This window comes from Pristiophorus japonicus, chromosome 4 (assembly GCF_044704955.1).
Source record: "Pristiophorus japonicus isolate sPriJap1 chromosome 4, sPriJap1.hap1, whole genome shotgun sequence".
Lineage (NCBI taxonomy): Eukaryota > Metazoa > Chordata > Chondrichthyes > Pristiophoridae > Pristiophorus > Pristiophorus japonicus.
Window position 1 is genome coordinate 82029004 of NC_091980.1, and position 14240 is coordinate 82043243.

Here is a 14240-nt window from a genome sequence, read left to right on the forward strand (position 1 = left end):
ACCATTATGGGTGAGGAAGGCCATTTAGCCCATCTTAATTCACCCACGAATAGCGGGGTGGAAATCCGGTCGCGCCTCTGTTGCAGCGCTAATCCAGGCTGAGCGTTAAATTTTGCGCCGGCAAATGGTTTGCATCTGCCGCCGCAAAATTCATCACCTGGGCCCTGAGTTTGGAGTGGAAAGCTAAGGGAGGCAATGCACACTTCTTTTAGGGCGAAAGGCCGGCTGAGCAAGTGAAAATCCCGAGCTAAACAGCAGGCCTTGGAGCGACCTGAGAGAGGTCTCAGGGTGGGAGGGGTGCGGAGGAAGAAAATCTGAAAAAAAAACAACAAAATCATTCCCAATAAATAACTCACACCACCACAACATAAATCACAAAAAAAAAAATCAATCACACTCACCTCAGGTCGAATTACTTACCTCACTGAGGCCGCTACAGCTTGCAACGCCAACTTCCACAGACATTCCAACGGAACACTACGGGTCAGGCACGATCCAAATATCGAGCCGGTATCGCAACCAGGGGCATTGCACACTAACTCGCCACTTCCGGGCGGTAATGCTCCGCCCCCCCCCCCCCTTGAAACCGGTACCGAATGTCCCGGTGGGGTGCTGGAAGTGCTTACTGCTACCATTGTCACTCTTCCGGGCCGCTAACAAGGGTGGCAGACGACCGAAAATCCAGCCCAAAGTCTTTTATTTTACCAACCAAGGATAACTATAATTACAATTGCAGAATATTATTAACAGAGGATCTTCACAAAGCTAACTAGACTTCCATATTCTGTAGTTTGGCAAGACTGGATGATATTACACATTGCAGGGTCATCTACAGTAGACAGAATAAAATTACACACTGCAAACAAACCGTTGGGTATGTCATGTGCTCCAAGGGGACCAATCAGAAATTTGGTCTTGTCCTCCAAGAGGATCAATCAGAAATCTTGTGTTGCAAATAGATGCGACCAAAATATTTGGACAGATGACCAAAAGCTTGGTCAAGAAGGTAGGTTTTAAGGAGCTCATAAAAGGAGGAGAAGGAGGTAGCGAGGCGGAGAGGTTTAGGGAGAGAATTCCAGAGCTAAGGGTCGAGGCAGCTGAAGGCAAAGCTGCCAGTGATGGAGCGATTAACACTGGGGATGCACAACAGGCTAGGATTGGAGGAGCACAGACATCGCGAAGGCTGGATGAGGTTACAAAAACAAAAACTTGCATTTATTTAGTGCCTTTAATGTAGTGAAGCATCCCACGATGCATCGCATGAGCATCATCAAATAAAATTTGACATCGAGCCACATAGAGAGATATTAGGACAGATGATCAAAAGCTTCATCAATGGTGGAGCGATTCAAATCAGGGATGTGCAAGAGGCCAAAATTGGAGGAGTGCAGAGATCTCAGAGGATTGTAGGCCGAGAGAAGATTACAGAGATAAGGAGAGATTTGAAATCAAGGATGAGAATTTTTAAATTGAGACATTGCTGGCACAGGGGTGGTGGATGAACGGGACTGTTTGCGAGTTACGCTATGACTAGATAGATAAAAATGGTAACAAAACGAGGGTAGTCCCACACGGCTGGATGTTGGAGGAGAGTTATTGGAGGAGGATGGTATGGTGATAGAGTGATGAACCGTGTCACAGACAGGTTGAGAAGCATGAGGAGGAATAGTTTACCATTGTGACAGTCACACAGGATGTCATTTGAGGTTTTGATGAGGGCAGTTTCAGTACTGTGATGGGGATAGAAACCTGATTAGAGGGAGTCAGTGATGGAACTGCAGGAAAGATATGCATGGATTTGGGAGGCGACAAGACATTCATGAACTTTGGAGAGAAAAGAGAGATTGGAGATGGGATGGTCGTTTGCAAGGACAGAAGGGTCAAGGGTTGTTTTTTGGAAGAGAGGAGTGGTGACGGCTGAGGGGGACAGTACCTGAGGGGAGAGAATCGTTAACAATATCAGCTAACATGGGGGTCAGGAAGGGAAATTGGGTTGTCAGCAGTCTGGTGAGAATAGGATCTAAGCAGCAGAAGGTGGGTCTCATAGACAAGATGAGCTCAGAGAGGGCATGATGGGAGATAGGAGAGAAACTAGAGAAAGATGCGGGTTCAGGGCTAGGGCAGGGGGGATCCTTAGGGGAAGTTTTGCCCAGTGTGCTGGGGAAGGGAGGGAAATGGCACAGGCAGCTGAACGGATGGTTATATAAAAAAGAGGTTATATCAATGTGTCTCTGGGGGGATTTTGTTATTTCAATACTGGCTATTTTAACAACCTTTCTAAGTTCTACCTCACTAAAGTGAGTTAGAATTTATTTAACTTATTCCACCTACTCATCGAGTTTAGATATTTGAGGTCGCTTAGCCCTTTCCTAAAGATTAGTTAGATCAGATGCATACAACAAGTGTCAATGATATTTAGTTACCTGTAAATTTTGAAAATGATCACCAAGGAATTAAGATAAACATTGAATGTTGAAAAGGAAAATCAAGAACAAAATATGATAAAAAAGGAAAAAAATATATAAAAGCGGAAATAATCTTTGTCCAAAAAGAAAATGAACAAAGAATAGACAAGAAAACAAGAATAGAAACTGGAAAAGTAGATTAAAAGGAAACAGTATCAGAAGTAGATTAAGTAAGCAAAAGTAATTAAATAAAGTAGGGGAAATAAACTAAAGAATGGCAAGAACAGCAGAGGACAACCCTACCATACACCAGAGGGAAATGCAGGGGAACTATTCCGAGATCTGGGCTTTTACATTTTTCCTGATGCACAACCAATAGAAAACATCTGACGAGACAATTATAAAAAGGACAAACTTTACATAAGGGAGTCGAGGTGCTTTGGGGAGTGGGCAGGGAAGTGGAGTTGAGGCCAAGATCAGATCAGCCATGATCTTATTGAATGGCAGAGCAGGCTCGAGAGGCCAAATGGCCTAAACCTGCTCCTATTTCTTATATTCTTATGTCCCCGATATTGGTGGCCTTATCGCCCACTGCCGCTGACTGCCGCCGAGTTTTGCTATCGTTTTCCTCTCTTTGCCATTTTCCACTTTGGCTGGAGCGGGCCGGAGGGGAGTACTGCTGGGAACTGCCCGCTAACGTCTTCTAGTGGCCAAGTAGCATAAGTGGCCTCCTGCCTGCAGAGCTGAGAGATTGGTGAGGGCAGGAGTTGGCACCAGCATGGGGAAGGACCGCTGCGTGGAGGCTGTTCTAACCCCGACAGTAGGTACGAAGTATGGGAAAAAAAGGTTAGTGAAGAGATTTTTAACATTTTTTGACAGCGACCGATCTGGATGGGGTCTCCTGAAGGTCTTCTGGTGTTTTTTTTTGTTTGCTATTGTTGTGTATCTGTAAAGCATGCACTCCCATGTTCTGCCACCAGGGAGCTCATCCCCTGAAGTCCCAAAGGATCCCAGCATCCCTTGGGAGCACTGTATATAAGCCGGCCCTTAAGGCCTGTTCCTCACTCTGGAGTATCTTATTAAAGACTGAGGTCACTGTTACTTTAACCTCCCCATGTGCAGCCTCATCTGTGTTAGGAACACAATAACTGGTGACGAGTATACGAATCCAACGCAAAGATGCAGCAAACTGTAGGCATCCTGGAGAAGTTCTCTGAGGGTGAGGCCTGGGAAGCCTATGTCGAACGGCAAGACCAGCACTTTGTAGCCAACGAGCTGGACGGAGAAGAAAGCGATGCAAAAGGAGAGCGGTCCTCCTCACAGTCTGCGGGGCACTGACCTACAGCCTCATGAAGAATCTTCTGGCTCCGGTGAAACCCACAGATAAGTCGTATGAGGAGCTGTGTACACTGGTTCGGGAGCATCTTAACCCAAAGGAGAGCGTGCTGATGATGAAGTATCGGATCTACACGTGCCAGCGATCTGAAGGTCAGGAAGTGGCGAGCTGCGTCGCGGAGCTGAGGCAATATGCAGGACAATGTAAGTTTGATGGCTACCTGGAGCAAATGCTCAGAGACTTTTTGTACTGGGTATTGGCCATGAGACCATCCTACGAAAACTTTTGACTGTAGAGACATCGACCCTCAGTAAGGCCATTGCGATAGCACAGGCGTTTATGTCCACCAGTGATAACACCAAACAAATCTCTCAGCGCACAAGTGCTAGCAATGTTCATAAATTTACTGGAACTGTGTTTGCGAGCAGAAATGTACAGGGCAGAACCCACGAGTCTGTAACTGCCAGCAAGCCTCAGGTGACCCAGATGACACAGAGTCTGCAACAAAGGATGAATGCAAGGCAATTCACACCTTGTTGGCGTTGTGGAGGCTTCCATTCAGCCTATTCATGCCACTTCAAAGGGTATGTTTGCAAGAGCTGTGGAACAATGGGGCACCTCTGCAAAACCTGCTAACCACCATTTGGCAGAGGAAGATCGGTCCATGGTGGATCAAAGCAATTTCGAGCCTCAGAGAGAGGAGGCAGATGCTGAAGTACACGGGGTGCATACATTTTCGACGAAATGTCCAGCTATAATGCTAAACGTAAAATTGAATGGCTTATCCGTAGCCATGGAACTGAACACTGGCGCTAGCCAATCCATCATGAGTAAAAAGATGTTTGAGAGACTGTGGTGCAACAAGGCACTCAGACCAGCCCTGAGCCCCATCCACACGAAACTGAGAACGTACACCAAAGAACTGATCACTGTCCTAGGCAGCGCCATGGTCAAGGTCACCTACGAGGGCACGGTGCACGAACTGCCACTCTGGATTGTCCCGGTCGATGGCCCCACACTGCTTGGAAGGAGCTGGCTGGGCAAAATCCGCTGGAACTGGGATGACATCCGAGTGCTATCACATGTCGGTGAGGCCTTATGTACCCAGGTTCTTAACAAATTTCCTTCCCTTTTTGAGCCAGGCATTGGAAACTTTTCCGAGGTGAAGGTGCAGATCCACTTGGTCCCAGAGGCACGACCCATTCACCAAAAGGCGCGAGCGATACCTCACATGATGAGGGAGAGAGTGGAAATCGAGCTGGACAGGCTGCAACGCGAGGGCATCATCTGCCCAGTGGAATTCAGCAAGTGGGCCAGCCCGATTGTTCCAGTACTCAAAAGTGATGGCACGGTCAGGATTTGTGGCGATTATAAAGTAACTATTAATCGTTTCTCGCTGCAGGACCAATACCCACTACCTACGGCAGACGACCTATTTGCGACGCTGGCAGGAGGCAAGACATTCACCAAGCTCGACCTGACTTCGGCCTACATGATGCAGGAGCTGGAGGATGCTTCGAAGGGCCTCAACTGCATCAACATGCACAAGGGACTGTTCATCTACAACAGATGCCCGTTTGGAATTCGGTCGGCTACAGCGATCTTCCAGAGAAACATGGAGAGCCCACTCAAGTCGGTACCACACACGGTGGTCTTTCAGGACGACATATTGGTCACGGGTCGGGACACCGCCGAGCACCTACAAAACCTGGAGGAGGTCCTCCAGCGACTGGATTGCGTAGGGTTGCAGCTGAAGAGGTCGAAATGCGTCTTCATGGCAACAGAAGTGGAGTTTTTGGGGAGAAAGATCGCGGCGGATGGCATTCGGCCCACAGACGCCAAGACAGAGGCTATCAGGAATGCACCCAGTCCTCAGAACATCACAGAGCTGTGGTCATTCCTGGGACTCCTCAACTATTTTGGTAACTTCCTACCAGGGTTAAGCACCCTTTTAGAGCCCCTACATGTGTTATTCTGCAAAGGTGAGAACTGGGTATGAGGAAAAAATTGCTTTTGAAAAAGCCAGAAACATTTTATGCTCCAACAAGCTCCTTATATTGTATAACCAGTGTAAAAAAACTTGTGCTAGCATGTGATGCGTCGTCGTACGGAGTCGGGTGTGTATTACAACAAGCTAACGTTGCGGGGAAGTTGCAACTCATCGCCGATGCTTCCAGGAGCTTGTCTAAGGTCGAGAGGGCCTATAGCATGATTGAGAAAGAGGCATTAGCGTGTGTGTTGGGGTAAAGAAAATGCATCAGTACCTGTTTGGCCTCAAATTTGAGCTGGAAACCAATCAAAAGCCCCTCACATCCCTGTTCGCTGAAAACAAGGCGATAAATACTAATGCCTCAGCCCACATACAAAGGTGGGCACTCGCGCTATCAGCGTATAACTATACCATCCGCCACAGGCCAAGCACCGAGAACGATGCGGATGCTCTCAGTCGGCTACCATTGCCCATCACGAGGGTGGAAATGGCGCAGCCTGCAAACTTGTTGATGGTGCAGGCCGAAGACTTGTTGATGGTCATTGGAAGCATTTGAAAATGATAAATCATCTGTCACGGCCCGCCAGATTAGGACTTGGACCAGCCAAAATCCTCTGCTGTCCCTAATAAAAAACTGTGCACTGCATGGGAGCTGGGCCAGCATCTCCGTTGAAATGCAAGAGCCAATCAAGTCATTCCAGCGGCGAAAGGACGAGCTGTCCATTCAGGCAGACTGCCTGTTGTGGGGTAACCGCGTGGTGCTGCAAAAAAAGGACATCTGAGATCTCCACAGCACACACCCGGTTATAATAATGATGAAAGCGATAGCCAGATCCCACATGTGGTGGCCCGGTATCGACTCTGACTTAGAGTCCTGTATACGGCAATGCAGTGTATGTGCTCAGTTGAGAAATGCGCCCAGAGAGGCACCACTAGGTTTGTGGTCCAGGCCCTCCAGACGATGGTCGAGGATCCATGTCGACTTTGCGGGCCCGTTTCTATGTAAAACATTCCTGGTGGTGGTGGATGCTTTTTCAAAATGGATTGAATGTGAAATAATGTCGGGAAGCACTGCCACCACCACCATTGAAAGCCTGAGGGCCATATTTGCCATCCACGACCTGCCTGACATACTGGTCAGTGACAACGGGCCATGTTTCACCAGTGCCGAATTTAAAGAATTCATGACCCGCAATGGGATCAAACATGTCACCTCGGCCCCGTTTAAACCAGCCTCCAATGGGCAGGCAGAGCAGGCAGTACAAACTATCAAACAGAGCCTTAAACGAGTCACAGAAGGCTCACTCCAAACCCGCCTGTCCAGAGTACTGCTCAGCTACCGCACAAGACCCCACTCGCTCACAGGGGTGCCCCTGGCTGAGCTACTCATGAAAAGGACACTTAAAACCAGACTCTCGCTGGTTCACCCAAACCTGCATGATCAGGTAGAGAGCAGGTGGCAGCAACAAAATCTAAACAATGGTCCCACGACTGTGTCACGGGAAATTGATCTGAATGACCCTGTGTATGTGTTAAACTATGGATGTGGTCCCAAGTGGATCGCGGGCACGGTGATAGCTAAAGAAGGGAATAGGGTGTTTATAGTCAAACTAGACAATGGACAAATTTGGAGAAAGCACCTGGAGCAAACGAGGCTGCCCTGAACAACCCACAGCAGACACCACCTTTTTCGAGCCCACAACACACACCCAAAGGATCAACAGCACCACCCCGGACCAGGAAATCGAACCCATCACGCCCAACAGTCTAGCAAGGCCAGGCTCACCTAGCAGCCCTGCAGGGCCAACAACACGCCAGCCCAGCGAGGGCACAGCCAACACACCAGAACAGGCATTTGTACCGAGGCGGTCCACCAGGGAAAGAAAGGCTTCCTACCGCCTCACCTTGTAAATAGTTTTCACTTTGACTTTGAGGGGGTGGGGGGGGTGATGTTGTGTATCTGTAAAGCATGCACTCCCATGTTCCGCCACCAGGAAGCTCATCCCCTGAAGTCCCAAGGGATCCCAGCATCCCTTGGGAGCACTGTATATAAGACGGCCCCTAAGGCCTGTTCCTCACTCTGGAGTGTCTTATTAAAGACTGAGGTCACTGTTACTTTAACCTCCCTGTGTGCAGCCTCATCTGTGTTCGGAACACAATAGCTATGATTTTTAATATCAGTTCTTCCACCCTCCCTGGGCCCGACTCCATCCTCGGCGGCACTTGGGCGGCAAGAGCCTTTGCCGCTGAGATTGAGAGCTCCCGCCCGCTGCCGCCCAGACATTTGCCATTGTTTGGCATAAGCCATTGTTTGGCCGCCGGGCAGTACTGCCACCTCTTTTAGAGGAATCTTCCAGGCAAAGTACCGCCCAGTCTCTCAGCGGCCATCGGCGGTCCTTTGGGCAGCACTTGGGCGGGCCTTGGCTTCGACCGAGTTTGGGCCCTATGTAATTTGAACAGATCAATGATTTTTTTAAGTGAGAAACAGGAAATAATGTATCAAAATAAATGTTAAAGTGAAAAAGAGACATGAACAGATTAATGAAAAGGTAAACGTAAAGAGGATAACTATAGCAGCTCTTCCCCAACCCACTCAACTCAACCCAGCCCAACCCAACCAAATGGTGAAGGAATACAAACTAGGTTGATGGCCACTGTATATTTGGAAGCTAGTGCAAGATGATTTGCTTTTGGAACTCCAAGCATTTTGCATTTGAAGATTTGACAATAAATAAAAATAGCATGAGATTCTCATTGTGCTGCCACCCTCAAGCAGCAGTTTAATTGAAATTATAGCCTATTAGTGTTGGCAGGAATCCAGTAATGTTTTTAACTGAATGTGATTAATATTGAACACCAAACTGTGACAGCAGCAATGGTCAATTATTGATTGATGCCACTGTTGCAGTTTTATGTTCAATATTAATCATGCGGAGTTGCAAACTCACCGAGCTATTCCATCCACTGCTGCTGGTCCACCTACACATGATTCATATGTATATCCAGTTAGATAGCCTGCTGTTTGAAAAAAAAGCTCAGTTTGATTCTAATTACATTTCTATTTTCACCAAAGCAGGAGATTGTAAACTTGTAAGAACTGCATTCAGTGATTTTTTTTTTGTTACTCAAAGTGGAATATGGATGCTTACCATTAAATAAAACTTGTTACACAGATAATGATGATTACAATATGATTTAACTTGGTAAATCAGAGGTTATTTTTGATTTATTACACATTAAGAACCATATAACCTCCATACAGCCATATAGCTGATGGCCATATAAGCTCCAAATGCTTATCAATCATGTGCAATAAATATAATATCGGCAGCCCATCCATCAGCTTAAACATCCCCTCCCTTGGTGCGCTCAACAGTGCACCAAGGCTTCAGTGTAAACTATCTACATGACACATTACTGCAATCCCAAACTTGTGACCTCCTCCAACTGAAAGGACAAAAGCAGCAGGTGCACGGGAACACCATCACCTTCAATTCACACACCATCCTGACTTGGACTTATATCGCCATTCATTCATCGTCACTCAGTCACTGGAAGTCCCTACCTCATGGCATTGTGGGAGTATCTTAACAAGAAGATGCAGTAGTTCAAAAGTCAGGCTCACCACCAACTTCTCGGGCAACTAGCAATGGGCAATAAATAGAAATGCCAGCTTTGTCAGTGATGCCCACATCCCAAGACTGAATCTTAGAAAAAATCTCTGTCTTGTGGAATCAAATATGTTGAGGTCAACTTCTACTTAATGGAACGGCATTTAAGATTTTTTGAAAAGATAGATTCAAACTCAAACTGTAATTTTTAGTTTTTTCAAAATAAGTAAATGTAATCAGTCATACTTGGATAAGCTATCCCAATTTTTTTAAAAGAATGAAGTTTGCCCAGATATCTTAATTTATGCTAAGCATCAAAGCCAATTTGTACTGGTCAATGACCTTTACATTACAAAAGCAAATTACTGCGGATGCTGGAAATCTGAAATAAAAACAGAAAATGCTGGAAATACTCAGCAGGTCAGGCAGCATCTGTGGAGAGAGAAACAGAGTTAACGTTTCAGGGCTGTGACTTTTCATCAGAACTGGAAAAAGTTAGAGATGTAACAGATTTTAAGCAACTACAGAGGCAGGGAAAGGGAGAGGGGAGAGAAGAACAAACGGGAAGGTCTGTGATAGGGTGGAAGGTAAAAAGTATTATGTTGAGAGACAAAGGCGGGGGGCGTAATGGTACAAGAGAAGAAACAAAAGATGGGTTTAGAGGAACTGTAAATGGCAACAGCAGAATAATTACCAGTAACTGCTGACTGAAAAAATGGGAGCAGCGATTATGATCTGAAATGTTGAACTCAATGGTGAATCCAAAAAGCTGTAAAATGCCTAATCAAAAGATGAGGTGCTGTTCATTGAGCTTCTGTTGAGCTTCATTAGAACAGTGTAGGAGATCTAGGACAGAGAGATCAGATTGGGAATAGGGTGGAGAATTAAAATGACAAGCAATCAGAAGCTCAGCATCACTCTTGTGGACTGAATAGAGGTGTTCCACAAAGCGATCATTCAAGCTGCGTTGGTCTCCCCGATGTAGAGGAGAGCTCAGTGTGAGCAGCGAATTCAATGGCCCAGAAATCTCGGCCTCCCCGGGTCCGTACGGAGTGTGTAGGACCCAGGAAGGCATCGTAGAAGCCGGTTTTCAGCGCACAATAAACATGCACTGAAAGACAGCTTTTCCGATCTGTCAAGCTGTGACAGATTCTCCGCATTTTGCAAGCAAGGACATTCGCATGGGCAAGATTGCGATATTTACCCATATCTGACTGCAAGGGACCGACATTTGTCTTTGCTAATCTTTTTCTCTTCACATATTTATAGAAGCTTTTGAGGTCAGTTTTTATGTTCCCAGCAAGCTTCCTCTCATACTCTATTTTCCCCCTCCACATTAAACCCTTAGTCCTCTTCTGCTGAATTCTAAATTTCTCCCAGTCCTCGGGTTTGCTGCTTTTTCTGGCCAATTTGTATGCCTCTTCCTTGGATATAACACTATCCTTAATTTCCCTTGTTAGCCACGGTTGAGCCACCTTCCCCGTTTTATTTTTACTCCAGACAGGGATGTACAATTGTTGAAGTTCATCCATAAGAGTTTTAAAACACACTAAAACATCATAAAATAAAATTGAAAAAACACATTTTATTGTTTAAAAACCCTGCCCACGATGGTAAGTTTATTTTAAACCATAATAAAAAAAACTTTTTTAAAAATTGGAAAAACAAATTTTTTCCATGATATGTATTAACTTTAATTTCAATTAATTTTAATTACGTGAGATGTTTTTTAATTTTCTATTATGGTGTTTAGTGTGTTTGTTTTTTCTCATTTATAGTAATGAGAACTCGTAGATACAGAGTTCTCATTGCTATTAATGAGAAAGCTGTGGAATACTGTACCTGATTAGTTGTGCAGTCACACGTGACTGCATCTTCTGCGTGGGAACCTGGAGGATGGGAGTGCGCTTCGCAGCGCGGGAAGCGAAGGCCTCCCCACCGGAATCCCACGCTCCACCAGGACCACCAGGTACTTTCGTAAAAATTCTCCGGTCAGAGGTGTTTGTCCGAAAGAAGCCTCCGACTGGAATTTCAGGGCCACTATACTTAATTGAATGAAGTACAAGTAAATCAATGTTTCACCTGTAAGGAGTGTGTGGGGCCTTGGACGGTGGGAAGGGACGAGATAAAAGGGCAGGTGTTGCATCTCCTGCGGTTGCATGGGAAGGTGTTGTGGGAAGAAGAAGGGGTGTTGGGGATATTAGAGGTGTAATATAGTTCCACCTTATGGACTACTGCTCCACCTAGTGAACTACTGTGGTTATGCTGCCATTGCTGTTTACAAGAATAAACAAGTCGGGTCACCTGACAAGTTCCTGAGTTAACAGCCATCTTGGACTCTCTGCATTTGTTTGGTCGTAAACAATATGTCACAGGAAGAGTGGTCCCTTTGGAATGCTGAAAGGGGAGGGAAAGGGAAGATGTGATTGGTGGTGGCATCACATTAGAAGTGGTGGAAATAGCAGAGGATAATCCATTGAATGTGGAGGCTGGTGGGGTGGAAGGTGAGTACAAGGGGAACCCAATCATGGCTCTGGAGGTTGGGGGATGGGATGGGGTGAGAGCAAAAGTGTGGGGAATGGAACGGAAACAGTCAACCACGATGGAGGTGATTTCTTGGTTGCGGAAAAAGAAAGATATATCTGAAGCACTGGTATGGAAGTGTTCAGCAAAGTGATCATTCAATCTGCATTTGATCTCCAGTGTGGAGTAGCGAATATAGTATATTAAATTGAAAGAAGTACAAGTAAATTTCTGTTTCATCTGGAAGGAGTGTTTCGGGCGCGGGGAAGGAAGGAGGTGAAAGGGCAGATGTTGCATCTTGCACGTGAAGTTGCCGTGGGAAGTGGAGCAAGTGTTGGGGGTGATTGAAGGAATGGTCCCTTTGGAATGCTGAAAGGGGAAAATGTGTTTGATGGTGACGTTGTGCTGAAGGTGACAGAAATGGCAGAGGATGATCCGTTGAATGTGAAGGCTGGTGGGGTGGAAGGTGAGGACAAGGGGAACCCTATTATGGTTCTGGGGGTGGGGGGGATGGGAAGGGGTGAGAGCAGAAGTGTGGGAAATGGGACAGAAACAGTCAACCACGATGGAGGTGAATTCTTGGTTGAGGAAAAAGGAAGACATATCTGAAGCATTGGTATGAAAGGTGTCATTGTGAGAACAGATGCAACAAAGAATTGGAAACTGAAAGAATGGAATAGAGTACTTAGAGGAAGTAAGGCAGGAGGAAGTATAATCAAGGTAGCTGTGGGAGCCTGTGGACTTATAGTAGATATTGGTTGACAGCCTATATCCTGAAATGGAGACAGAGAAGTCAAGGAAGGGAAGGGAAGAGTTGCAGATGGACCATGTAAAGGCAAGGGAGGGGTAGAAATTGGAAACAAAGTTGATGACGTTTTCCAGTTCGGGTCAAGAGAAGGAAGCAGCATTTATACAGTCATCAATGTGCTTGAAAAAGAGGTGAGGGAGGGGACCTGTGTAGGACTGGAACAAAGAATTTTCCACATTTTCCATGAAAAATTAGGTATAGCTAGAACGCATACGAGTTCCGATAGCAACGCCTTTTATTTGGAGGAAGCGAAAGGAGTTAAAGGAGAAGTTGTTCAATGTAAGAACAAGTTCAGCCAGGCAGAGGGTGGTAGTGGTGGATGGGGACCAGTTGGGCTTCTGTTCAAGGAAGAAGCAGAGGGCCCTCAGGCCGTCCTGGTGGGAGATGGATGTCTAGGTGTACGTGGGGATGGAGTTTAAGGATCTTGGCTCAGAAGGTCAGGAAGTAGAATCGCTGAGGGTGGTGATAAAAAATAACAGGAGGCAGAAAACACTGATGGGAGTCGTTTTTAGGCCCCTTAACAGTAGCTATACTGTTGGACAGAGTATTAATCAACAAATAATAGGAGCTTGTAACAAAGATAATGAAATAATTGTGGGGGACTTTAATCTTCATATAGACTGGACGAAGGAGGACGAGTCCATGGAATGCATTCAACACAGTTTCCTAGAACAACATATCATGGAACTGACCATGATATGTAGGTGCAAAGTTAAAGCACATGGGGTGCAAAGTTAAAGCACATGGGATTGTGGGTAGTGTGCTGACATGGATTGAGAACTGGTTGTCAGACATGAAGCAAAGAGTAGGAGTAAATGGGGACTTTTCAGAATGGCAGGCAGTGACCAGTGGGGTACCGCAAGGTTCTGTGCTGGGGCCCCAGCTGTTTACACTGTACATTAATGATTTAGACGAGGGGATTAAATGTAGTATCTCCAAATTTGTGGATGACACTAAGTTGGGTGGCAGTGTGAGCTGTGAGGAGGATGCTATGAGGCTGCAGAGCGACTTGAATAGGTTAGGTGAGTGGGCAAATGCATGGCAGATGAAGTATAATGTGGATAAATGTGAGGTTATCCACTTTGGTGGTAAAAACAGAGAGGCAGACGATTATCTGAATGGTGACAGATTAGGAAAAGGGGAGGTGCAAAGAGACCTGGGTGTCATGGTACATCAGTCATTGAAGGTTAGCATGCAGGTATAGCAGGCGGTTAAGAAAGCAAATGGCATGTTGGCCTTCATAGCAAGGGGATATGAGTACAGGGGCAGGGAGGTGTTGCTACAGTTGTACAGGGCCTTGGTGAGGCCACACCTGGAGTATTGTGTACAGTTTTGGTCTCCTAACCTGAGGAAGGACATTCTTGCTATGGAGGGAGTGCAGCGAAGGTTCACCAGACTGATTCCCGGGATGGCGGGACTGACCTATCAAGAAAGACTGGATCAACTGGGCTTGTATTCACTGGAGTTCAGAAGAATGAGAGGGGACCTCATAAAAATGTTTAAAATTCTGACGGGGTAAGACAGGTTAGATGCAGGAAGAATGTTCCCAATGTTGGGGAAGTCCAGA